Genomic DNA, 25,396 nt, shown 5'->3' on the forward strand with positions numbered 1-25,396 from the left:
CAGAAGTCACAGCCTGTCCACCACCACAGGAGACAGACACAGCCAGAAGTCACAGCCTATCCACCACCACAGGAGACAGGAAAGCTTTTGAATTCTGTCACCTTCACTGTGTATCCTTGGACAAGTCCTTTTGCTTCTCTGTGCCTTACTCCTTCTATTTGTGAGACCATTGCTGTGACGATTTTATATAAAGATTGTTCTGTATCTATCTCTCAGACAAGATGTTGATATTTCTGCTCTCCAGTTAAAAATATCATGGAAAAAAAAAGCAACTTAGGAAGGGCTTATTTTGACTCACAGTTTGAAGGTACAGTCCATCAAGGTACAGTGGCAAGAATCTGAGGCAGATGGTGACATTTTATCCATACCCAGGAAACAAAATGCTGGTGTTCAATTCACTCTCTTCTGTTTATTCAGTTCAGGCTCCTAGCCTAGGGAATGGTGCTGCCCATTGTGGGTAAGTCTTTGCACCTCCACTAACCTAACCAGTATAGTTCCCCATAGACATACCCAAAGGAAGGTCTATCTTTCTTTTAACTCTAAATCTCATCACATTGATAATTGAGTTTAAGTACCACAACTGTTTCCCAATATTTTAGCTCTTTCTACTAAGAGGGGAAAGATTTCTGGTCACAAATGGGTGGCCATAATCTTTCACAAATGAAAGCAGTGTTCTTGAACCTGGGAATTACACCAGTGTGCAGCATCTATATACTGACTGAATGTGGAGAGAGGTGCTCTTATTGCTGCTGAAATACTGAGTTTAATCTAGCATCCCCTGGAAACTCTCACAGAGCCCATTAACCAAAAGGACTCATCTCTAACAAATGCCTGCTGTGGTGGGATTCTCGGTCATTTACACTTCAGACTGATGGACTACAAATCCAGAGTTCCCAAGAACACCTGTGTATGCATATGTTTAAGTATGTGTGGGCTTGTGTGCACTGTGGTGTGGTTGTGAAGGTCAGAGGACAATCCTGGGAGCCAGTCTTTACCGCTGAACCAACCATCTTTGAGACAGAGTCTCTTGTTCTCCACTGTGTAGGCCAGGTGATCCTCCTCACTTTGCCTGGCATCTTAGGGCATTTTAGGGCAGTAAGAGTGTTGCTGTGTCCAACTTCAAGTGGGTTCTAGGGACTTGAGTAATTTTGAGGTAAAAACATTTGACCCACTAAAACATCTCCCCAGCTTGCTTACTATTAATTTAATCATAAAGAATGTTAGTCAAGTCAATACAGAGATACATAGGTTAAAATCTTGGAGGGTTTCAAATTCAGTTCCTCTGCTCTGTTCTTGTGGAATTAGGGAGTGTCGCCTTCTGGTCTTATGCACATGTTCTCCCACCGGATGCACCATCCGGATGCACCATCAAACACAGTGTCCAGAGTCTTTTCTGGGGCATCGTTAACGTGGCCTGTTGCAACCTACAGCTTCCTATCCCCACTGTTGCCTGGCTCATGATCCTGTTCTCATGGTCATGTGGCTGTTCTTTCTGGCGGCCAGCCCCAACTTGAGTCATGTGACCCTTTAGTACACTTAGATCTGTGATCCAAGGAGCTCATGAGTCACAGAGACTCTTTTTAGTCTGGAAGTTCTAAGGGCTGGAGTCTGCCCCACCCCAGGAAGCAGAGACAAAGTCCATGTATAATGTATAGGAGGCATATGCAGGGTGAGAAGGTGGCTGGCATGGAGCTTCCTAGTTCTCTCTGGTCTTGGTGCTGTTGTTCCAACTCAGGGTCCAATGTGTATTTACTTGATTGGCTCAAGTGGCTCTAGCTTTTCTTTAGAATATTGATTCTCAATCTTCCTAAGGCTGTGGCCCCCTTCTTATAATTCCTTATGTTGCGGTGACACCGACCATCAAATGGTTTTTGTTGCTACTTCATAACTGTAATTTTGCTACTATTAAGAATAAAATGTGAATATGTGATATGCAGATGGTCATAGGGGATCCCTGTGAAAGAGTCGATCAACCACCAAAGTGGTCGGAACCCACAGGTTGAGAACCACTACTTTAGAGTAACTTGGTTTAGTTGTATAGTAAGCCAGCCACAGGAATTTTATAGTGACCTAGTAGCATATGGGTTACAGAGAGCCCCTGAGCTTGCTTATTTCACAGATGTGGTTTAGTAACTTTCTTGGATACTCTTGTGCATTCAGGAAACTGTTGGAAGTCCATTTCTCTGGCTGCTTGAAGGTCCTCTTCCTAGGAAGGTCAGGGAAACATGGGAGGACACTGGGTGTGGCTTTGGGATGAGCAGACATATGCATGGAACGTAGATCAGCCAGGAGTACTCTCATTTGCATGACCCTGTTTTGTATTTTGCTTGGCCTGCCCTGATTTGCATGGTAGAAATGGTACAACTGGAAATGAAGCTGCACAGTGGCTCCTGCTAACCTCCCAGAACTGTGCTTGGCTAATCTAGAATGCCCTTCTTCCCATAGCACGAATTACATGCCAGGAGATTGCAAGCAGAGAAACTCTAGTAAAAATACCTCTCCCAGATAGCACCCCACCTTGTCCATTGCCCTGCACCGCAGGCTTATTCTGATCACTGTGTAGTCCACTGCCCTCCCTGCCCCCCAGTTGCCCATCCAATAAACGATTCTTCCTCTTCTGTTCTAGAGGGTGAATTCTTTCACTCCCTGCTCATTCTCTTCCCCACTATCAGTGCCGGCTACCAGGTACGCTGCGTTTTCTGCACCTTGTTTTTCTGTCCCTACAAGATCTGAGGTCAGGGGATTCTGCAGCCTGGAACCTCACACCAGCAGCAGTCCTTCTGGAATGTTCATTCTGGTGTGATTTGGCTTCTGGATTAAGCATAGTTGTTACCTTCCATTATGTTATGTGGATGTTTGTACTTGTACAGGTACACTTGTGTATGTGAGTATGTGCACATTTGTGCATGTGCGTGTGTAAGCCAGAAAACAGTGGTGGTTCTCCTTCTTGACACTCTGTCTACTTTAGTTTTGGGGGATAAGTTCTCTCATTGGCCTGAAGTTTGCATTTCCAGCACTGGGCTTACAAGCATAAGTCACTGGGTTCAGCTAGCTGGGTTTTTTTTGTTTGTTTGTTTGTTTGTTTGGGGGTTTTGTTGTTGTTTTGAATTTTGCTTCTGGAAATCAAACTCAGGGACTCATGCCTGTGGAACAAATGTTCTTACCCATGAACAGCATCTCCCCAGAGTATAGTGTCTCATCTGTTTATCCATGTTACTGAGGCTGAATAACATAGCCCACTGCATGCTACCCTGGCTTTTGTCTCTTCACTTGTGGGTTTTTGTCTCATTCATTTCTACCCTGGTTACTGCCACCTTTGGGGGTTAGTACCTAGTGTTGCTATGGATATCAGTTTGTAAGTTTTTGTTTGTTTTATTTTAAGAGAGGGTCTCTGTATGTAGCCATGACTATCCTGGAGCTCACTATCCATTAGACCGACCTTCACCTTACAGAGATCCTCCTGCCATCTCCCAAGTGCTGAGGTAGCAGTCACGGACCACCACGCCCAGTTGGATGCAAGTAGCTTTTTAAGTCTCTGGTTTTGGTTATTTGGAGTATAGACCCAGAACTAGGTTTCAAAACTTAATTTCTTTTCCATTTATTATTTTCAGTGTGTGTTGTGGATAGAGATGTGCGTGGTACTGTGCACACACAGAAGTCAAAAGACAACCAGAAGAACTCAATTCTCTCCTTCCTTCTATCTAATGGGTCTCAAGTTACCAGGCTTTGTACTAAGTGTCTTACCTTCTTAACCATCGTTCCAACCACCCCCCCCCGTAATATTTTTTACACAAGAAAATGAAAAGGTCTGCCATCCCCTGCATGTGTCTGTCTGTCTGTCTGTCTGTCTGTCTGTCTGTCTGTCTGTCTGTCTCTCTCTCTCTCTCTCTCTCTCTCTCTCTCTGTGTAAGTGTGTGAGTATATGTGTGTGTGTGTGTAAGTGTGTGGGTATATGTGTGTGTATGTGTGCGTGTGGGTATGAGAGTGTGTGTCTTCGAATATATGTCCAGGGTTCCATGGAGGCTAGAATGAGGAGGCAGATCCACTCGAACTGAGGTTATATGCAGCCATGAGCTGCCTGATGTGTATGCTGTCCGGTCGACTCTGCCAGAGCAGCGTATTCTCTTAATGGCTGAGCCATCTCTCCTGTTCCCATATTACTTTGTAGCCATGGGAAATTCTCAGTGTGAGTTAGAGAACTGTGATTATCATGCAGGGGACTGCCCCATGAGCGGTGCTGCTGAACAAGTAGATAAAGCCATGTCTTGGTGCTCAATTGCTGGGAAGAGACACCATGGCCAAGGCAACTCTGATCAAAGAAAGTATTTAATTGGTGGTTTGCTTGCAATTTCAGAGGGCTAGTCCATTATCATCATGGCGGGGAGCATGGCAGCACTAAGGCAGGCATGGTGCTGGAGAAGGAGCTGAGGGGTTTACATCCTCATCCACAGGCGGCGGGGCGGGGGTGGCGGGGAGAGACAGAGATACACGGAGGCAGAGAGGGAGAGAGCAGAGCCAGAGCTCCAGCCCCCTCTCAGCTTTTGAAACCCCAGGGCCCACCTAGAAAAACACATCTACTTTAACAAGGCCACACCTCCTAATCCTTCCAAACAGTTCACCAACTGGGGACTGAGCATTCAAATACATGAGCCTGGAGTGGCCCCATGACCACAGGAAGCCTGCTGGATACACTTCAGTGGTCTCTGCTGGTCAATAATATGACACCATCATTGATTGAGCTAGGCAGCTCACAGTATAGGCAGGTGGTAGCCAAAAGCTTGACTCTGGAACCAGTCCCACAGGCTTAAACTCAAGTTCTTCTAGTTACCAGCTGGAGAAAATACTTTACCTTCTGTGCCTCAGTTTCCCCATCTGTCCATTAGAGTTTAGATATACAGCTCTACTTTAACCAAGAAAGTCAGTCAGCACAGTGTCTGGGACGCAGTAATGCTGTGGCAGCTGTTTATGTGTGGGGGTGTATAGGGGTGGAGGTGGGGGTTGCATGTGGCCTGGTATGGATATGGAATATAGACAGCAGCAACTTTCAAGAGTTGGTGCTCTCCTTCTACTATGTGGGTCCTGGCCATTGAACTTAGGTCGTCAAGCTTGGTGTCACGTCATCTCAGTTTTTATGTAATAGTAAGATACGGATAATGGTGGCTTGGTTGAGAACATAGGGTGTGCCTATACTGTTATACCGTATTACTGGGGACTCTACAGTGGTACCACCTTTCTGAAATAAATATGCAATCCCACTGCTCTTGAAAACCTAAGCATGCCAGTATTATCTAAGGCAATTCTTTTAAGAAAAGAGCAGGAACGTGGAGCTGGGATGAAGCGCTGAATGGCAGGGCCTGGCCTGCCAGCTTCTGGGGATTCTCCTGCTTCTGCCTCCCCACAGTGCTGAGATGGCAGATGCACACCTCTGTGAAGGGACTCTGGCCAGCCCGAGCATGGGTTGCATTGGGGAGCATGGCTCTGGCAGGCCATGCCCTACCTCCCACCTCCCCCATTCCCTCTGCTTTGTTTTTAATTAAGTGTCATTAAAAACTGTTAGACTACATTCCTAAAGCTAGCCACCCAGGTCTGTTCCCTTATTTGGCCACTTCCTCCTCCTGAGGCTGACTACCAAGGTCCAGCTAACAAGCTATTGAAGTCTAGAAGTCAAAAGCCTCCTTTGGCTCACCTAATTAACATGCCTAATAAAAATTAAACACCTTATCCAGACACAGGGTTTCCTCTTGTACCTTTATAAACCGCCATTTTCCTATGTGCCAGTCAGTCCCACTCTGGGACAAATCTCCTTTCTCTCTCTCCCTTGTTCCCTTCCCCCCTTCCTCATCCCCTCTCTCCTGTCTGTGTCTCTTATTCCCTGCCCTGTGTCCTTCTGTCTCCTTTATGCTGAGAACTTGTTCTTTTCCTTTCACACCGTGCTGCGCTTTTAAGAGGATTCTGGGGACCGAACTCAGATCCTACTTGGGCTTAGGCAATAAGCATTTTGTTTGCTGAGTCTTCTCTCCAGCCCCATCATATCAGAATCTCTCTGTTACATATTTGCAGCTCATGGAACAAAATAGTGATATTTGAATTATCTTTATTGTTCTTTATTAGCATTGACCAGATTTTTATTATTATTGTTGTTGTTATTATTATTAAGCAACATTAAATGACTATCCTGGGGGGCAATGGGAAGAAAGCAATAATTTCACTTGGAAAAAGAAAATGCTAGAATACGGACTTCTAAAAGAAACAGTTTCCCAAGGTGACCCAAGCAGAGGGGCCTGTCTCATAGTTGTTCCCATCAGAAGTGCTGGGTGGCCTTACACTTGCCCTGGAGCCCATTTGCCTGGCCAGTGCAGTTTGAGTTTGGTGTCCATGGATCCCAGGCAGTTTTCTCTGCTTGCATTTCCTCAAGTCTTTGTAGCTTATTAAAGAGTTGCCACTGAGCGTGGTGGTGCACACCTTTAATCCCAGCACTGGGGAGGCAGAGGCAGGTGGATTTCTGAGTTTGAGGCCAGCCTGGTCTACAGAGTGAGTTCCAGGTCAGCCAGGGCTACACAGAGAAACCCTGTCTCGAAAAACCAAAAAAAAAAAAAAAAAAAGAGTTGCTGCCCCGGCTCCGTGGGTTTGCTAGGAGATTGTTTAATCAATTGCAACGAAACCCGGTTTCTCCTGGATCCTGGTGTTGGGTCCCACTTTCCAGTCCTGTTAATATCCCTGGCATGGCTAATGCAGGTACATATACAGTTCTTGTAGTTTGTGCATAGATTTTCTGTTTGAAGAGCTTGCCTTTCAGGTTCAAACTTGATCCTGAGCAGCCTGTTTTCCTCTGGACAGGGATGCCAGATAGTGGTGGTGCGCCTCCTGCCGGGTTAATGAATATGCCTTAGCAGAAAACCTTGATTTGTTCTTGAGTCAATTTCTCCACCTTGAGAGGAAGCTGCTGCTCTGCCAACTTACATGCCTCTCCTTTTCTCTCTATCAGTTGATTTTAGGCAGGAAAAAGAAATGACACCTTGAGGAGTAATTGCCTGTGAGTTGAATGAGTTTGATTAGCGTTGTTATCAATCTGTATCCCAAAATAACAATGTGCGTATGTATGGCTGTGCATATGACAGCTTTAAAATGCCGCTCTGGGGGCTGGAGAGATGGCTCAGCAGTTACGAGTACTTGCTGCTCTTTCAGAAGATCTGGGTTCGGTTCCCAGTGCCCACATCAGCGTTAAACAGACACCCTAGCCTAGTTGATGAGTTCCATGTAAGGTGATAGACCCCGTCTCTAAAAGCAAGATGAGCAGCCCCTGAGAAATGACACCTGGAGTTGGCCTCTAGCCTCTACATACATGCACACAGACAAACACGTACTCACACCCATGTATGCAATTTGTGGATGCCTATGATCCAATGTAGGAGATAAAGCAAAGGAGCTGGAAAGGTACCAGGAACAGGGAACTGTGTGGTTTTAAAGGATGGGCTAGGACTCCCCTTTCTGTGTAAACTCTTTTTTTTAAAAAAAAGCCCTTTAAAAATATGTATACGAGCATGCATGCAGGAGCTCACAGAAGCCAGCAGAGGATATTGGATCTCCTGGAGCTGGAGTGAGAGGTGGTTGTGAGCTGCCTCACGTGGTTGCTGGGAACCAAACTGAGGTCCTCTGGAAGAGCAAGCAGCAAGCATTCATTCCTAAGCCCTGAGCATCCCTCCCTTTGCTCTACTTATACTCTTAATGGCTGCACTCATGCCTTCGCTCCCCCTGAGAGGATTACATTACAACCTAACAAGTAATTGTTGGTTGCTGGGCTGCTTTTGACAATGAGCAAGTATAAAAGAGACAGAAATGTATTTTGTGAATGAATGGTGTGTGTGTGTGTGTGCGCGCGCGCGCAGCTCCGCAGCTACCTCAGAATGTTTTTTTTGTGTGTGTGTGGCATATTAAAGTTGTCTTCAAACATTTTGGTTAACAGAAGGTAAAAATTAGCACGCCAGGAAACTTACTCGCCTACCATTTCTGAGGAATTAATACTTTTCATCTCTTCCAAAATTGGTGATAGATTTGAAAGTAAACATTACACTTCACTCTGAAGCTCTTAATGCTAAGCTATTATTTTTTTAATTTAACTACATTCCTAAGAATACTGTCAGCTGGTAGGGTGTTTGCCTAGCATGCCTGAGCCCTGGGTTCTATTCCTAGCACCACAGAAACTGGACCTCAGGCACTGTTGGTGCATGCCTGTTATCCCAGGGAAGGAGACAGGAGGAGCGAAGTCCTCGGCCATTATCAGCTGTTTACAGCAAGTTTAGGATCTGCGGGACTGCTTAGGAGCCCCATCTCTAAAGAGAAAAGAGCACCACTTCCCTTTGCTGTCTCCTCTGCACATTGCTCCTTGCTCTGTCGCTCTCTTATCTGAGGCCGCCAAGCTGTCGTGTATGGATCTGACTCAATCCCCAACTCCTGTGATGCACAGGAGCCTTTGGGGAATCAGGGCAGAGTGGTAAAGGTTTGGGCCTGGTGTTCACTGAAAGCTACTTTGCCTCTGCATTCTACCCATGGGAACTACTGACAGCTTCTCCAGTGGAGACAGGTGTATCCATTCTGGCTGGGCGTGGCTATGTCTTATTTACCCCACCCACTCCCTTTCCTTTTTCTCTAAGTGATAATAACGAACTTGTTTTCTCCATTAATCCTGGGGATTGAACGCATTTATTCCTTTTTCAGGAAAATATTTGCTCCCCATTCCATAAGCTTTTCTAGTAACATCTCCTGTTAATGTTACAGGAGTCTTCCTTCCCACTCCTGTCTCAACTGCTAGATCATTTAATTTTGGTCTGTGTGTTTAGTAAATATTTTCTTTAATTGAAAATAGATTCTTCTCTTATATAACACATCCTGACCATTTACTTCCCCTCTGCCTCCCAACTTCCCCCCACCTCACCTCTCCCCCCAGATCCACTTTCCCCTCCATTTCTAATTATAAGTGAGTACAAACCATGTTTGTCTTTCTGGGTCTGGATTACCTTGTTCAAGATGATTCTTTTTTTCTAGTTCCATCCATTTGCCTGCAAATTTCATGATGTTATCTTTTAAAAATAGATGAGAATTATTCCATTTTGTAGACTAACCAGATGATCTTTATCCATTCTTGAGTTGAGGGATAGCATCTAGATTGTTTCCAGTTTCTGGCTGTTATCAACAGTGTTGGTGAATAGAGTTGAGCAGGAGTTCTTGTGGTAGAATGGAGTGTCCTTGGGGAATATGCCAGAGAGTGGTATGTTTGGGTCTTGAGGTAGATCGGTTCTCAATTTTCTGAGAAATTGCCATTTGATTTCCATAGTGGCTGTACAAGTTTGCACTACCGCCAGCAATGGATAAGTGTTCCCCTTGTTCTATATCCCCACCAGTACGAGCTGTCACCTGTGTTACTGGTCTTAGCCATTCTGACAGGTATATGACAGAATCTCAAAGTTGTTTTGATCTACATTTCCCTGATGACTAAGGATGTTGAACATTTCTTTAAGTGTTTCTCAGCCATTTGAGATTCCTCTATTGAAAATCCCCTATTTAAATCTGTACCCCATTTTATTGTTTTTTTTTTTTTTGATACTTAGTTTCTTGAGTTCTTTATATATTTTTGATATTAGTTCTCTATTGGATGTGGAGTTGGTAAAAATCTTTTCCCATTCTGTAGGCTGCTGTTTTGTCCTATTGATGGTGTCTCTTGCCTTACAGAAGATTTTTAGTTTCAGAATGTCCCATTTACTAATTGTTGATCTTAATGCCTGCGCCATTGTGTTCTGTTCAGGAAGTTGTATCCTATGGTTTCGAGGCTAGTCCCCATCTTCTCTTCTGTCAGGTTCAATGTATATGGTTTTATGTTGAGGTCTTTGATACACTTGGACTTGAGTTTTGTGCAGGGTGGGTGATAGACATGGATCTGTGTGCATTTGTCTTCATGCTGATATCCAGTCAGACCAGCACTATTTGCTGAAGATGCTGTGTTATTTCCAGTTTGAATTCATGGCTTCTTTATCAACAGTCAGGTGTCTAGAAGTATGTGAATTTATGCCTGGGTCTTCAATTCAATTCCATTGATGGATTTTGATCATAATACCTCTCTGTCGTACAACTTGAAATCATGGGTGGTGATATCTGCAGCAGATCTTTTATTGCTCAAGATTGTTTCAGCTATTCTGGGTATTTTTGTATGAAGTTGAGAAATGTCCTTTCAAGGTCTGTAAAGAATTGTGTTGGAGTCCAGATGGGGATTTCATTGAATCGATAGATTGTTTTTGGTAGGGTGGACATTATTGCTATGTTTTGTGTTTTTGATGCCTTTAACTGTTGGCACTTTCTGGGCTTCCCCAGAAGCTGGGTTTCCTTCTTCTCCCTTATTACTTGGGAGTTCAACTCCGGAATGGTTCCCTAGAAGCTTCGGCTGGAGGAACTCCAGTATATCCTTGGTGGTTTCCATTTCTGTTTGAGTAAGAAATGTATGTGTCCACGGGCTATCGGATGAATGCTCTGGGTGTGCAGTTACTGCACCTCGTAGACACCAGTGAGGTCTTTCTTTCCCATGAGGAGCACCAGTAAACCGAGGAAGCAGCAGATATGAATGTTGAGAGTCCGGATCTCAGGTAGTCTAGCCTGACTTGGAGTTTACTGTAGCCGAGGATGACTTTGAGTTTCTGGTTTCTGAGTGCTAGGGTTACATGGATGTACCACCATGTCCAGTGCTAGGCATTGGTCCCAGGGCATTGTGCTTGCTAAGCACTCTACCCTTCGACCCAGCCCAGTAAGGCATGTCTTAAAGCCATTCACTGGAAGCGTGTTTTGGGAATATCTGACAATCATTTATCCCTCATGTCAGTGTATTTGTAATTAAGAATTACTTAGGACATACAAGTAGTCTTACATCGGGAACTGGTAACTGTGCTATTGAGACAGGGTCTTCCATGATAACTCCGGCTTGCCTTGCACTTGCAACAATCCTCCTGCCACTGACTTCTGAGAGCTGGCATTGCCTTAGCCTGTGCACTCCCACTACCCATAAAGCCTAAGCAAGTAAAAGGCCTGGACGTATTACAGAAGTCATTTGATGGTTTTCTTAGAGGCTGAATCTCGTGTGAAGTTCAGGTTGGTTCCAAAGTTTTTATAGAGCCCAGTGATCTAGAAGTTAGGGTTCCCTGTCTTAACATCCCAGGTGCTGGGCTTCTAGGCATATGCCACCCCACCTAGCTGAGACCTGTGTGGCTGGCTGGTCTTGGTAAGGATGCTGTAATTATCGTGCTATCAGGGCTTAGGACAATTTTCTGCCAAGGAGCTTTATCCTGCAGTCTGAGAGCTTCTGCCAAGCCTGTCTAGAAACCTCCGAAACTTCATTCTTTGTGACTTTTTTTTTTTTTTTTTTTTTTTTTTGAAATAGAAATTCCTGTTGTCTCTGCAAGGACATCATGTTTGCTCCAGTTCAGCCATTCTTCCTGGATGATGGCAGCTACTGCCAGTTAGTGTGCTACTGATCTTCTATTTTCTTTCTTTCTTTCTTTCTTTCTTTCTTTCTTTCTTTCTTTCTTTCTTTTTTTTTTTCTTATCTCCTTTTTGTCCTTGTGTAATCAAATAACCTGACTTGATCCAGGGTTCTTAACTTCTGAAAATAAGGACTTTCCACCCACCTGTTGCCTTCACCAGGGCCAATGTGATAAAGAAATCTGTGGAGTTCTCAGCCTTCGTAGTGCTTCTATTTCAGTGAACAAATAAGGCTGATTTTCAGTAGGTACTAGGTGGGTAAAGAGAGGGAGGAGGAGAGAGAGGGGAGAGGGACCATTTCAGCCCTCATGATTTGGGTTGTGACTTGGGCAGGAGGAGTCATAGTAGAAAACCCTGCCAGGCCTGGAAGATGGCTCTGTTGGTAAAGTATTTACTATGCAAAATGATGACAAAAACCTTGTCCCTAGTGCCCATGTAAAAACACCAGGTGTGGTCGGACATACCTGTGATTCTACTACTGGAGAGAAAAGAGACAGACAGATTCCCGGGGCTCCATGGCCAGTCAATCTAACCTACTCAACAAGCTCCAGGTTGGTGTGAGATGGGGCAGTGCTCCTGACATTTAATCTTGTCATTGTCTCTTGGCTTCCATTTCCACATGTGTGTGCACATACATGCACATCCACTCACGAGTGGGTTTCCATACTTACAGACATGCTCACACGTGCATATACCATACACATTCATATGCTATACACACACACACACACACACACACACACACACACACACACTGAAAAGGACATGAGACCCAGGGCAATGGATGTGGTGAAACAGGGTGAGCTTAGTTAGCATTGTGAGTGTCGAGACACAACGTGACAGAGAAAGGCTGTATTACCAGGGTATGTTTCGACTTTCTTTAGAGTAGGCTGGGAGTCATCAACCTAAAGGACAAAGCCTAGTGGGGCTGTACAAATGGCGTGAATCTCTGTCAGTGGCATCATTCTGAGTTACCTCCTTGTCCATGGAGAGTGGAGTTCTAGATGCTGGGTTATAAATCTTGTTTCCTTCCTACAAGTGACAGGCTATGTCATAGTCTTTGTCTGAATAGATTTGTCCCATACCATCAAGGCCTGTACCTGCCAGGGTAGATGGATGGGAAGTGCTGTGGGAGGAAAGCTTAGCCACAGTGACTGCTGTCCTCTGTCCCTCTCCTGCTGTTAATGAGCGTGTGTCTGTGTGTGAGCGTTTGTGCACATGTTTGGGAAGACCATAAGGCAATCTCAGACACTCTCCAGGATCCATCTAACTCATTTTTTTTCATGTGTGTGACATGCATGTATAAATGCATGTGTGTGTGTGTGTGTGTGTGTGTGTGTGTGTGTGCGCGCGCGTGCGCACGTGTAGAATTAGGTAGATATTGAGAACTGTCCTGAACTTTACTTATTGAGGCAAGATCTCTCACTTAAACCCAGACCTCCCTGATACGGCAGTCTCACTAGCTAGCTTACCCTGTCTTTGACTTCCAAGACTGTAATAGTAGGTGGACCACCATGCTCACCTAGCATTTACTTGAGTTTCTGGGTATCTGAACTCCTATTCCCATACTTACACCCCAAGTAACCATTGAACTGTCTCCTTGAATAAGCACATTTTTATTTTTGGACAAAATCTTTCTGTGGAATTCTGGAACTCATCATGTATGCTAGCCTGGTTGTCTAGTGAGCCCCAGTGCCTGCCCAGCACTGAGGATAAAAGCACGTATCCCATGGCCATCTTTACTTACATGCTTTTAGGTACTTCTGTTGGTAGAGCCAGTGCTTTAGATTGCACCGTCTCCCTAACCTCGCTGGGCATTCTGCCTCCATCCTTCCTGGTGTAAAGATGCAGGCCAGTGGAATGAAGATGCCTGAAGTCATTGCTCTCATTTTCCTGGGGCCCTGGGCCCATTCCCAGGGCTCCTTGCTTCCTCTCTCCTACCCCATTTGGGAACATGTTTGCATCTTCTCTCTCTTCCTCTGTGATTCTTGTGAATCCTTATCAGAGTTCGTAAATAGGCAGGTCCTGTGCTCATAAAATACATGTCTGTGAATCTGACATTAAGACAGTGCCTGGATCCTCCAGAAGGTAGTTTTGATTTCAAACCCAAATTTAAAAAAAACCCAAGTAAATCAGATTTTCATTTCTGTGTTGGGAACTTACAACTTCTGTGTTTTTAAACTTTGTTATGGGATTGCCTTCATTCATTTTGTGGTCTTTGCCCTCTGTACTGCTCTTTGGTCTGGTTGAGACAAGTTGTTTTAACCAGTGCATACAAACGTGTGTTAAATGAAAGCATAAAAGTCCAGGGTCCAGCAAGTATACAAGGAAATGTCGGCTTTCATTTGGGAGGGGCACTTTCTTGACTGTGGGGCTGCAGGCAGGACACTAGAATGTTTCAGCTGTAATAAACCAATTATTTTGTCTTTGTCTTCTGTTTAAAATTTTGTAGTGTATATTTGTGTGTGTGTGTGTGTGTGCGTGCAAAAGTGTGTCAGTGTGTAAGTCAAAGGCTCCTTCGCCATACATGATTGTGAGTGCCAGTTCCTGCTTAGCCATCTTATAGGATTGGAATCTTTGTTCTTACATTGTTAAGGCTAAACTCTGCCATTTAGAACTAGGTTTGTACAGGCTGTGTTCTCCTGCAGCATTCTTAGCAGGTAGGAAATACTCAGAGCTTCCTTATCTGGTGTTTAAGAACACTTGGCTTTTTTAAGCTGAAGATCTGTGATGAGGAGAAGAAAAAAAAAAGTCATATTCCCCAGAGACTTTTCTGTAAGGTTGTTGAGGCCATGTTGACTTGAAGTTCCCAGAAAAAAAAATGCTGTTCAAGGCCGATGCCTAATTCTAACTCCAATTTTGAAGAGTTGGAATGTTGCAGGTCTAGCGCCAAATCATCCTCGGCTATTTTTATCTATTCTTTGCCCATTTCTGGGGTCTGACCTGACACTCGCTTTGGGAATGACTATCAGACCTCTTCCTTCCCCAGCCGGAATTTCAGGATGTCATCGGGTGGCATCCGGGGCCTATAGTAGAGATTTCCAGCTGTTACTGTAACTGCTTACCCAGTGCTGCAGCAGTGTATTTACAAAGTGCTGGCTTGTGCCTTTCTCTGTTTGGCCACTATAAAAAACTTGTAAAACTGTTTCCTCCTGGGAACATGGTATCTATGGTTCCTGACCCTATGACCCTGGGTTGTGCTCACACACACTTGGTTACAGAGTAAATCATTGTGTATGCCCTTTGACGTGAGAGCTGTGCCAACCTTCTTCCTTCTCTTCCCTCTTCCCTGTTTGCTCACTCACCCTTTTCTTCATTTCTCATGTGAACTAGCAACCGCTCGAACACAGAGAGATGTCTCAGCAACAACATTCATTTTTGCATTAAAAAAGAAGAAACATTTTGCCTGGGGCGGGGGTGGGGTAAGTACTGGAGTATGAAGCCTGGGAACCCACATTAAAGCCACAGACATCGGCAAACTGTCACCTCAGCACTTTTGAGGCCAGACGGGAAGCAGTAAAAAGAGAGGCCTAGAAGCTGGGGGCCACCTACCCTGGTGCACAAGGCAGTGAAGAACTAGAGACTGTCTCAGACAAGGTAGGTTGGACATATTATACTTGAGGTGACCTCTGGCCTCCACATGCTTTCTGTCTGTCTCTGTCTGTGTCTGTCTGTCTGTTTCTCTTTTTCTCTCTCTCATGCCCTTATACATATATTTATGCATCATATATAAATGAATACTTTCCCAAAACTAGACATTGTGGTTTATTCTTACAACCCCATCACTCAGGAGGTGGAGGCCACTCTAGATCAGCCTGGGATACATGAAATCCTGTCTCAAAAAAAAATATTTTTTTAATTGTTTTCTCCCCACTGAAGACTAGAATATGGTTTTACGGAGACCCTAAAGCTGCCTGAAGCAGCAAGGGTGTCCAGAAGCTCCAGAGGGGGACAGGGACTTCTAGGGACTTCTACACTGTGAGCAGTTCCCTCCTGTTTATGGCTCTGGACAAGTCACAGCACTTCTTCTGACTCTTGAGGGTGGAAGATGGAACTCCTTAGACCTGACCTCCATTGAAGCGTCTCTGTGTGCTGCTGGAAGTTTCCAGGGCCAGTAGACACATGTACAAATGTATCTCGCACCTATCTGAAGCTCTGTCCCTTCGTCTGAGAAATGTAGCCCTAGTAACTTTGCTGGGGTGGGGGGCCTTATCACACAAACTCAGGCCCTGTACCCAAGCATGCTCGGGGTGCCAGGAAGCCTTTTGCTGAGTAGTGGATGCCTGCACCCATCCAGGAAGGACCGGGACCCTCTTGTTGTAGGACTTTTCTTAATGGTTTCTGTAGACTCTATGGAAATTCTCTGTCTCCTGATCTCTCATTCAGTTCTCTAGATTCTTGCCATCTGTTGGGCTGGACAGCCCCCACCGTCACCCTTTGAGAGGGTCTTGCTATCATGAAATCATTTATAAAAAGAACAGTGAACGCAGACACTCTGGATGCATGACTATGGGAGAGGAATTCCTTAGCATGTATGTGTGTGTGTGTGTGTGTGTGTGTGTGTGCACTTGTGTGTGCCTGCATATGGAGGCCAGAGGTTGATGTTAGATGTCTTTCACTCTCACCAAGCTAGAGCTATGTTCAGCTCCACTCAGTGAGGCTGCCTGCCCAGGGAGCCCTTAGGATCTTCTTGTCTCCTTCGCCCACGAAACACTGGTGTTCCCAACTCTCAGGCCTTCCTGCTTGCCAGGCAGGCTTTGCCCCCCTGAGCCATCCTCTCGGCCTCTGCTTTTTAATTTTTTTTTTTTTAAGTATTTCTTATAGCCTAGGCAGACCTGGAACTTGAACTCAGTGTGTAGCTGAGGATGACTTTGAACTCCTGAACTTCCTATTCGCATCACCCCAGTGCTATCATTACACCTATGAATCACCACACTTGGTTTACATGGGCTTGGGGAACTGACCCAGGGTTTCATATCTGCGAGGTAAGCACTCTGACTGAGCTAGATCCCTAAGCCCACACACTTACCTTTTCATTTTCTCTATTACAGTTTTATATTGTGTGTGTGCATATGGAAGTCAGAAGGTAACTGCTGAGAGTCTCTCTTCTCTGTGTTTCAGAGAACAAACTCTTAAAGGAGCTTTGATAGCAAGCTCCTTTACCCACTGAGCCAGGCTTTTTTTTTTTTAAATTGGGAGTGAATGCCACTGGTGTCTAGCCTTCACTGTTGTTGAGAGGATTTCCTCTTATCTCTACTGTCCCTACTGAAGATGCTAATTTGCGCCTTTTTGCCTTTGTATCCTTGTTTCCTGGATCTCTGAGATTATATTTCAGGAAGCTGAGTGAAGAGACTCAAAAGAAAACTCTGTGGTTAGCACGTAGCATGAAGACCCAAGGCTATAGGGGAGCAGATACAATGGAAGGTGAAAAGGGAAGCCAGCAGAGGAGAAGGGAACCCTGCACATCCTAACGGAGAAAGTGAAGAAATCAGCAGAGACTGAGAGTTAGAGCCAGGTGGAACCCAGCAGCGACTGTGCCAGGAAGCTGAAGACGGGGTCTCAAAGAGAACTCTTTAAGATGTCCTGACCTTGAATTCTAAAAACTGCCCAGTCAACAAATATGAAGGTATTGAATTCCTCCTGTGTTTCAGGTCCCAGGGACACTGCCCTTAGTAAGTATGTCCCCAGAGCTGTGCCATCAGGGTCAGGGCCTGGACTCTGGCAACCCCAACAAGCTCAGGTGAGCCACCATCCTCCATAGGCCAGTTAAACGAGTCACTATGGGAAGCAGAGAAGGGGGTCACTGACCCCACGAGTCTAACTTCAGGGTCCCAACATGAAGTTTAGGTTTAAATAAGAGAGCAAGAGGTGCACAAGGCTATGTGGTTCTAGTCTTGATATGATCCCTCTGGTTATGACCTTCTAGCATTTTCTGAGCTTCTGTCTCTCCTGCAAGGTGGACTGGTGAGTTGCTCACACTGTGTGAAAGGGAGAAGAAGCAGACTGAGGAACAGGCCTTCGCACAGAGCCCAACATTCCGAATAAGGCAAGGTCTAGGAGAAGGCTGCAGCCCTGGAGTCACCGAGGTGTCCTACAGACTGACGAGTGCTATAAATAGAAGCCCTAAGGAATGACAAGAAGCCAGTAGCCAACCACACCCAAAGAGACAAACTAGCTGGGATATGTTCAGGTGTCTGTGCACCATGGGAACGCTGGGAGGGCTACCTGAAGACCCCTTCTCTAGTTCTTGATAGTGTATTGGACACGAAGTTTTTACATGGTCTTATATTTGTGCTGGACACGATCAGCTTGGTGAGTAAACCTTTGCGTAGATGCCTGTGAGTGTCATTAAGGTTAGTTCTCTGAAATGAATGGCAATCTTTTCTCTTTCTTCTCCTCTTAGATTTGCTTTAGGAATTACTGTACAATTTACTTAAGACACTTCCTGCTAAATCTTGGCCGTAGTGTCAACTATCCCAGTAGGAGAAGGGGCCCCTTAGATAAAGAAAACCCCAGATGTTGGCGTGACTCCATAGGAGTCGGCTAACTCTACCTTCCTCTTTTTGTCTCTCCCTCCCTTCCCCAGGATTCCCTGACCATTGTAGGCTCAAGTCTACAATGATGGGTATTAGCAATTGTTGTGGCCCACTCCTACCTGCCACCCTGCCAGTCCCCAGGGGGTCAATGCCTACAGGCTTGGCAACTTTTTGTGTGGTTCAGAGTTTTAGCTACTGCCTTAGAGTCTTGAGTGTCCTCATTCAACCAAAGTCCACGAATCTCAGCAGGCCAGGGGCACCTCTTATTTTAAGGCACAAGGACTTGTGGTATATTTTGAGAAGGTTTCATGCTTTTCCCACTCGTGTTCCTGCTGTCTTTGTAGTAGTTTCTTCCTGGGAAGGCAGGTAAAGAGACTTAAGGACTCGTTAAAAGGGCAGTTTGTTCTAGAGCTTTCTGAATCTTGGTGCAAATTTTTTCTTTCTTTTTAAAAAATTTTTTATTTTATTGTTATGGGTGTTTTGTTGCATGTATATCTTTATGACATGCATGCCTGTTACCTGCTGAAGACAGAGGAGGGTGTTGAGTCCCCTGGAACTGAAATCATAGATGGTTGTGAGCCACCATATGGGAACTGAACCAGGTCCTTTCCAGGTCTTAACTGTTAAGTAACTCCCTAGCCTCCCTTGGGTCCATTTTAAAAATGTCTCTTTAAAACATTTTTTAACGTATGTGTGCACATGTACATATGTGGATGAGTGCATGCATGTTTACAGGTGCACCACAGGGCACTTAATGGAAGTCAGAGGACAACGTGCAGCGAACAGGGGCTAGTACTCTCCCACTGTATGGGTTCTGAAGTTTGTCAGCAGATGGACATCCACTGAGCCATCTCCTTGCTCTCCAGTTACAAACAAACAAACAACCCCCCCCCAAACACACTAGTATTCTCTAAGGAGACATGCATGTGCAAAAGTCCAGTCACACTATTAGCAATGCCACTCAGCTTATCAGTTGTATGTATGGTCACTCTTCGTCGTCAACTTGAATGGCTCTCTAGGAGACACAGGTCCGGGCATAGCTGTGAGGACGTCTTCAGGGAAGATTTAGCTGAACAGGGAAGAGCCACACTGAATGTGGGCGGCACTACCCCTAGACTGAATAAGAAATCCAAGTAAAAAAAGAAAGGAAGAAGGAAAAAACTGAACTGAGCACTGTCATTCATTCATTGCTCCTAACTTCCTGACTGGGGTCGCATTGTGTCCAGATGCCTCTACATTCCTACCCTGGAGCCTTCCCCTCCATGGCTGGCTGTGTTCTAAAACTGTGAGCCAAAATACTTAAGTTGCTTTTGTTGGGTCTTGGCTCCAGCAAGGAGAAAAGCAGTCAATACACCTGGCTATCTTTAAATAAACTCACTTGATTTGGTCTCATAGCATATAGAAATGAATGAATTCGAAAAGTTTGGTAATGACCAGATATGTACTTAATGAGAGCAGTAAAGAAAGTTTGTATATTATTCGTCCCACTGCCATGCCAATGCACTATGCATCATGCAAAAATTAACTATATTAAACCAAGCTGGCTGTTCAAAGCATATTGGTTCCTAAGGAATGGAAGAATAATGGTTAGCAATTCTGACTTCTGTATGCTTAGCAGGAGTGGGATGAGGTAGGTTGGGAAATGTGGACAAAGAATAGCTGGTCTAGCTATTTAGGAATATTCTGAAAAACAAAGATTAGATATGCTTTTATTTCCAGTACCTTATTTATTCTTCTATTTGGCACTCAAAATAACACGTGCATATGTACATCAAAAACTGGCCTTCCCCACCCCTCCCCGCTACTGGGGATCAGGCAAGTTGGGTTAGTCTTCAGATCTTGGACTTTGTCCCACTAAAGAAAAGCTAGAAAATTATATAGTTCCAAGGTCCACAGCAGAGTCTAGGCAGCTGGGAAGCTCAATATCCAGGGAAGGAACAGTTGAATGGCCATAATCATGTCCCTTATGCCTGCTTGGTCTTTCTTGGCTGAACTTTGTGAGTGACAGGGCCTCATACATCCGAGGCTAGCCAGAAACTCCTGTGTAGCTGAGACTGACCTTATTTTCTGATCCTCAAGCCATTACCTTCAAAGTGCTAGAATTACAGGCAACACCATAACTAGCTTTATAGTTATAGGGATGTAACCTGGGTTCTGTGCATGACAGGCAAGCACTCTACCTAGGAAGGCATGACCACAGCTCACAAAGATGCTTTAAACGTTCTGTACTATAGTCTTTGTAAAACCGTATCTTGTTCTTAGCCTCCAGTTCTTAGTCTCCAATTAAGACAACCACAAAAAGGAGACTCCCTAGTAAAGGGCTCCTTCTGGTGGCTGGCCTCAGTGTAGGTGACCAGTGGGGTAACCCTTCTCCTCAGTGGGGTGGAGGAGGGCTACTGGCAATTTCCCTGTTCTTTCATGGGAATGGCAAGATCAGACCTGACCAAGCATCCCAAGCCCCAGTAGTCACTTCTCTCTCATTTTCTGTTGCTTTGGGGGTAAATACCAAATGTTGGGTGAGGGAGGCAGAAGGACATGTACAAGATTAGCTTGTTTGTCAACAACATACACACCTTAAAACACTGAGCCACCTCTTACCCAGGCCTTACAGAGTGGTAAATTAATGATTGGGCTGACTTACTTGGTAAAGTCCTTGCTGTGCGGGCATGAGTACCTGAGTTCTAATCCCCAGAACCCATGGAAATAATAATAATAACAGTAATATAACAGAATACTCTGAAAGGTGATGCAAACTTACAGTCTCAGTACTGGAAAGAACCAGGCTGATCTCTGGGGTTCTTGGCCAGTCAGCCCCTAGCCTGTTTGGTAAGCTCAAGGGTGTGACAGTCCAGGTTGTCTTCTAACCTCCACATGCATACAAAGTAGATGTGTGTGCGTGCATGGTTATAAAAGTTTTCCTAAAAAGTCATAGAGTATCCTTCATGTTTCTATCCTCTGCCCCCTTCTTCGCCATCATTTTTGCCTTTTCAGAGATACTCAGGAAAAGAGGGACACATTAATAAGACCTTGAGACTTGAAAGTTTCCCAAGTGATGACAAGAAATGACTCTGTTCCATTGTTGAACTTCACTGACCAGACAGACTGCAATTTGCTCGTGTTGCGTTATACTTGACTCTTGAGTTTTTTCCTGGGGAGGAGCCCTGTCTGGATGAGCCTTTTGCAAAATGTTCGCATTCTCTTTGTACCAAGCCTGTGCCCGTACAAACTGGGGTAAAAGCGTGGCTTTGCATAATGCTCTTCTTGTTTCTCTTGAAATTGGGAAAGTGTGTGTGTGTGTGTGTGTGTGTGTGTGTGTGTGTGTGTGTGTGTGTGTCTGTGTATATAGCAGGGCAAACAAACACACGATGGTTGGGGTGAATTTGTGAGGTGATAGACAGGTGTTCCTGGTCGGGAAGTACCCTTTTTCTCTAATCAGATTTTTGGATGGCTTTGGAATTGTGAATACATCAAGACAGGGGAGACTTAGGAGACCCCTCTTGCTTTCAGATCTTGGATTCCAAGATGCAAAAGGGTTGCTATCAGGAGTTCCATCCCTAGGACCTCACAAGCCAGCCATGATGACACTGGTTTGTAATTCAAGCACTTGGGAGGAAGAAGGAACTGAAGTTCAAGATCACTGGTAGCTACATAGTGAGGGTCAGCATGGGATTTATGAGACCTTAAAAAAAAAACCATCAGGGCCTGGAGACCTGGCTTAGCAATTAAGAACACATGTTACTCTTGGAGAGGACCTGGGTTCAGTCCCCAGCACCCAGCACCCACGTGGTGGTTTACAACCACCTGTAACTCCATCTCTAGGAGATTGAATGCCCTCTTCTGACCTCTGCAGACACTAAACATACATATAATATGCATACACACATGCAGGCAAAACACTCAGACACATAAATCTAAAAAACTTTCGACTTCTACCAGTTCAATTGGTGGTAGCTTAATTTATGTATATTAAAGATGGCGTTTGTTTTATGAAGGGTAGTCAGCAGATGGAAGATGGCTGTTTTCATTGTGCTCTTGTGAGATCAAGCCAGATTTTCAGTGTCTGGGTGGGGAAGTCTCATGTTGCAATCTGTATTCATGCAAGGCACAGAGATCATTAAAAAGAGAAAAGTAATCTCTTGTTGTTGTTGGCCAAACAACAACCGTAATGTTATATTAACCTTTTAAAACAGGAACTCTGGGTCTTTAGTTGAGGCAGTATCGTGATTGGAAGAGCTTTCTGGGAAAGTACTGAAGGAACATCAAAACTTGACCAGGAAATAAATAATACTGCTGGCCTGAGAATTTAGCTCCGGGCCTCCAGATCTCCTTCACCCAGTGGGGATGTGATTTCATCTTTCTGCTGTTTCTGGGGACAGTTCACTCCAAATGTAAGAAGGGGTCCATAGAGGTGAGATGGCTACTCTCTCTTACGATATTCTAGTCAGCATTTCATGTCTGCATCTAGGGGGTGAACCTTGTAGTTTCTCAGGGGGGGTGGGGGAAGGGAGGGAGAGAAAGATGGAGGGAGGGAAAGTTGGAAGGAGGGAGAGAAAGATGGAGGGAGGTAGGGAGGGAGGGAGGGGAAGGTGGAGGGAGGGAGGTAAGTGTAGGAATGTTTGAGTAGAGAAAGACATGGAAACATGAGTCAGAGTATGCTCTCTGTTTGACACTGGAGTCTTCCTGTAGAGTCGTGCTTAACACACACACACACACACACACACACACACACACACACCACACGTATCCTAGTTATCTTAATAAAGCCTCAGTTGAGGAAATACTAGATCTTATTGGCCTATGGGCATGTCTGTGAGTGATTGTCTTGGCTGCTAGTTAGTGCAGGAGAACCTAGCCTACTGTGGGCAGCACCATTTCTTAGGCAGATGGTCCGTATATAGCAAAGCTGGCTAAGCACTGGCCTGTGAGTGAGCCAGCAAGCATATGCCTCCATGCTTCTTGCCTCCAGGCTTTTGCTCCAGCTTCCCTCGGTGATGGATTGTGACCCAGATGTGTAAGCCGGATAGACCCTTTCTTCTCTAAGATGCTTTTGGTTAGAATTTTATCACAGCAATGGAAATGCTACGTAGAACCTGGTTGGGCGGAAGCACCATGTTCAGTGGGACAACAATTCTGTGTCCTAGGACTCTGGGGGCTCAAGTTTCCTTAACTATTTCTTGATTATACAATATATGAAGCCCTGGGGAGATGGTAGAACTCTTAGTGGAGGAAGGTGGGCAGGTGGACCTCGATTTGGGTGCAAGTGAGTTGGACAGTCACATATGTTTAGGGAGGTGATTTGTAGACTTTTGTTCCATCATGGGTGCCACAGACACCCATGATAGTTAATGCTGCCAATGTGACTGGCTCTAGAATCCCCTTGAGGTCTCAGGCTATGGAGGTACCATGATGCTTCTGGAATGCTCTCATCATTGAAGGTTCTGGATTCAAGGAGGAAGGTGCAGACTCTGCCTTTGAGAGGTCCAGTTCAGGGAGACAGATGTGGAAAACAGGCATTTCATGCCAGTGGACTTTGACTAGCGACCAGAACTGGCTATCTTTTGTTTCAGTGTAATGCATATAGATAGGGATGTCACTGAGGTATATATGGATGAGGAGCAACTTTATAATAGAGTCTGCTCTGTGGCTTTCCCAGGTTTCTAGCCTCCTCCGGGAGCTATCTTGATTGCCCTTTAGGCTTGACCAGAAAGTGTCTTTTGATTTTATAACAAATTGGTTAAGTAGTCTCTTGCCTTCTGAAATGTCTTTCGAAGACTCTCCCCTTGCCTGAGAGGATCCCTGCTACCCAGTAAGTGGAACATTCCCTACCATCACTTTCTGCCTCTGTGAACAATTTTCCCTCCTCTTCTTTCATGTAGCTTAGACTGGCCTTGAACTTGCTTTATAGCTGAGGATGGCTTTGAACTTCTGATCTTCCTACTTTCACTTCCTGTTGCCGAGACTACAGGTATGCTCCATAACATCCAGTTTATAAGCCTAGATGGAACCCAGGGTTTCATACGTGCCAGGCAAGTACCAAACTGTACTGCATCCTCCACCTGACAGGCTACCTTTAAAAGTGATGTTTTCCTTCAAGACTGCAGAGCTGAAATGTGGTCTCTGACCCTTGCAGTAGAATTACCTCTGTATGGAGATTTAGAGGATAAACTTCTAGCTTGCTTTTAAAAGATATTATTTTAAACTATGTATATTGTGTGTGTCTCCTTGTGGCCATGTACACATGAGTGAAGTACCCGCAGTGGCCGGAAGAGGGTGTTCAATCCCCCTGTTGTTAAAGGAAGCCGTGAAGGCATCTGACGTGGATGCTAGGCATGAACACAGATCCTCTGCCCAAGCAATCTATACGCACTCTTAGCTGCTGAGCCATCTCTCCAGCTTCAGTGTTTGGCTTTCTTGAGTTGAGATTTTTGCAGAAGGGAGAACCCTGTAATATATATGCCTTCTGTTTAGACATGTTGAGTAAAACCTATCTGAGAAACTAGGATGTGTTAGCAACCGGTCCATTTATTGTTTTGGTTTTGTTTTGTTTAGCTAGATGCTTTCTGAATATTGACTTGTTTTTTTTTCACAATCTTCCTTTGGAGTCCGATAAAGTTGGGAGCGGGGTCTGTCACCACTCCCCTGGGTGAGTTTTGGAAGCAGCACCAGCTCATTCTCTGACCCTCTATGTTGAGTGAATAGTGCAATTTTTTGACATTGAAAATGAAATGAGAAACAAGCTCATTCAGTCCTGAATCTGAAATGCCTCTAAACCTAAAATTATTTGAATACACAAGGAGAGTCTACCCCGACTTCATGTGACTGACTGTGTTCAAATGTTGTGGAAGAAACCTGTCTTCGTTTCTTTTCCTGTAGCAGTGATAAAATACCCTGACAAAAGCTACTTAAAGGAAAAAAGGGCTTATTAAGGTCACAGTTCCATGTTATGTCCACCACGGCAGAGAAGTCAAGAAAGCAAGAACTGGCCTTGTTTCCTTGTAGAGTAGAGAGCATTGAATGAATTCCTACCTGCTGGTGCTAAGCTCACTTCCTCTACCATCTTACAGTTCAGAATCCCCTTCTTAGGGAATAGTGCCACCCGCAATGGGTGGGGCCTTCCCAGCTCAATTAATAGGCTGGAGAGAATCCCCTACAAACATGCTCACTGGCCAGCCTGAGCTAGACAGCCCTCTATTGAGACTTCTTTTCCAGGTAACTCTAAATTGTGTCAAGTTGACAATTAAAACCAACCATGGCCAGGCATGGTGGCGCACGCCTTTAATCCCAGCACTCGGGAGGCAGAGGCAGGTGGATTTCTGAGTTCGAGGCCAGCCTGGTCTACA

At 44.9% G+C, this 25,396-nt stretch overlaps 1 protein-coding gene across 6 annotated transcripts in view; it reads left to right on the forward strand.

Moving 5' to 3' along the window:
* The window catches only part of Mgat5 (alpha-1,6-mannosylglycoprotein 6-beta-N-acetylglucosaminyltransferase), a 277,034-nt gene that overhangs the window by 49,082 nt on the left and 202,556 nt on the right, over nt 1–25,396 (forward strand). For 2 of the 6 annotated variants that reach the window (XM_029538624.1, XM_029538625.1), the window contains exon 1: nt 17,585–17,832. The exons of the other annotated variants lie outside the window; for them this stretch is intronic. The gene's annotated coding sequence lies outside the window, so the exon portion shown is untranslated. Of the gene's footprint in view, nt 1–17,584; nt 17,833–25,396 lie in introns of those variants that run through there. 6 annotated transcript variants of the gene reach the window in all.

Source organism: Mus pahari, chromosome 5 (assembly GCF_900095145.1).
Source record: "Mus pahari chromosome 5, PAHARI_EIJ_v1.1, whole genome shotgun sequence".
Classification (NCBI taxonomy): Eukaryota; Metazoa; Chordata; class Mammalia; order Rodentia; family Muridae; genus Mus; species Mus pahari.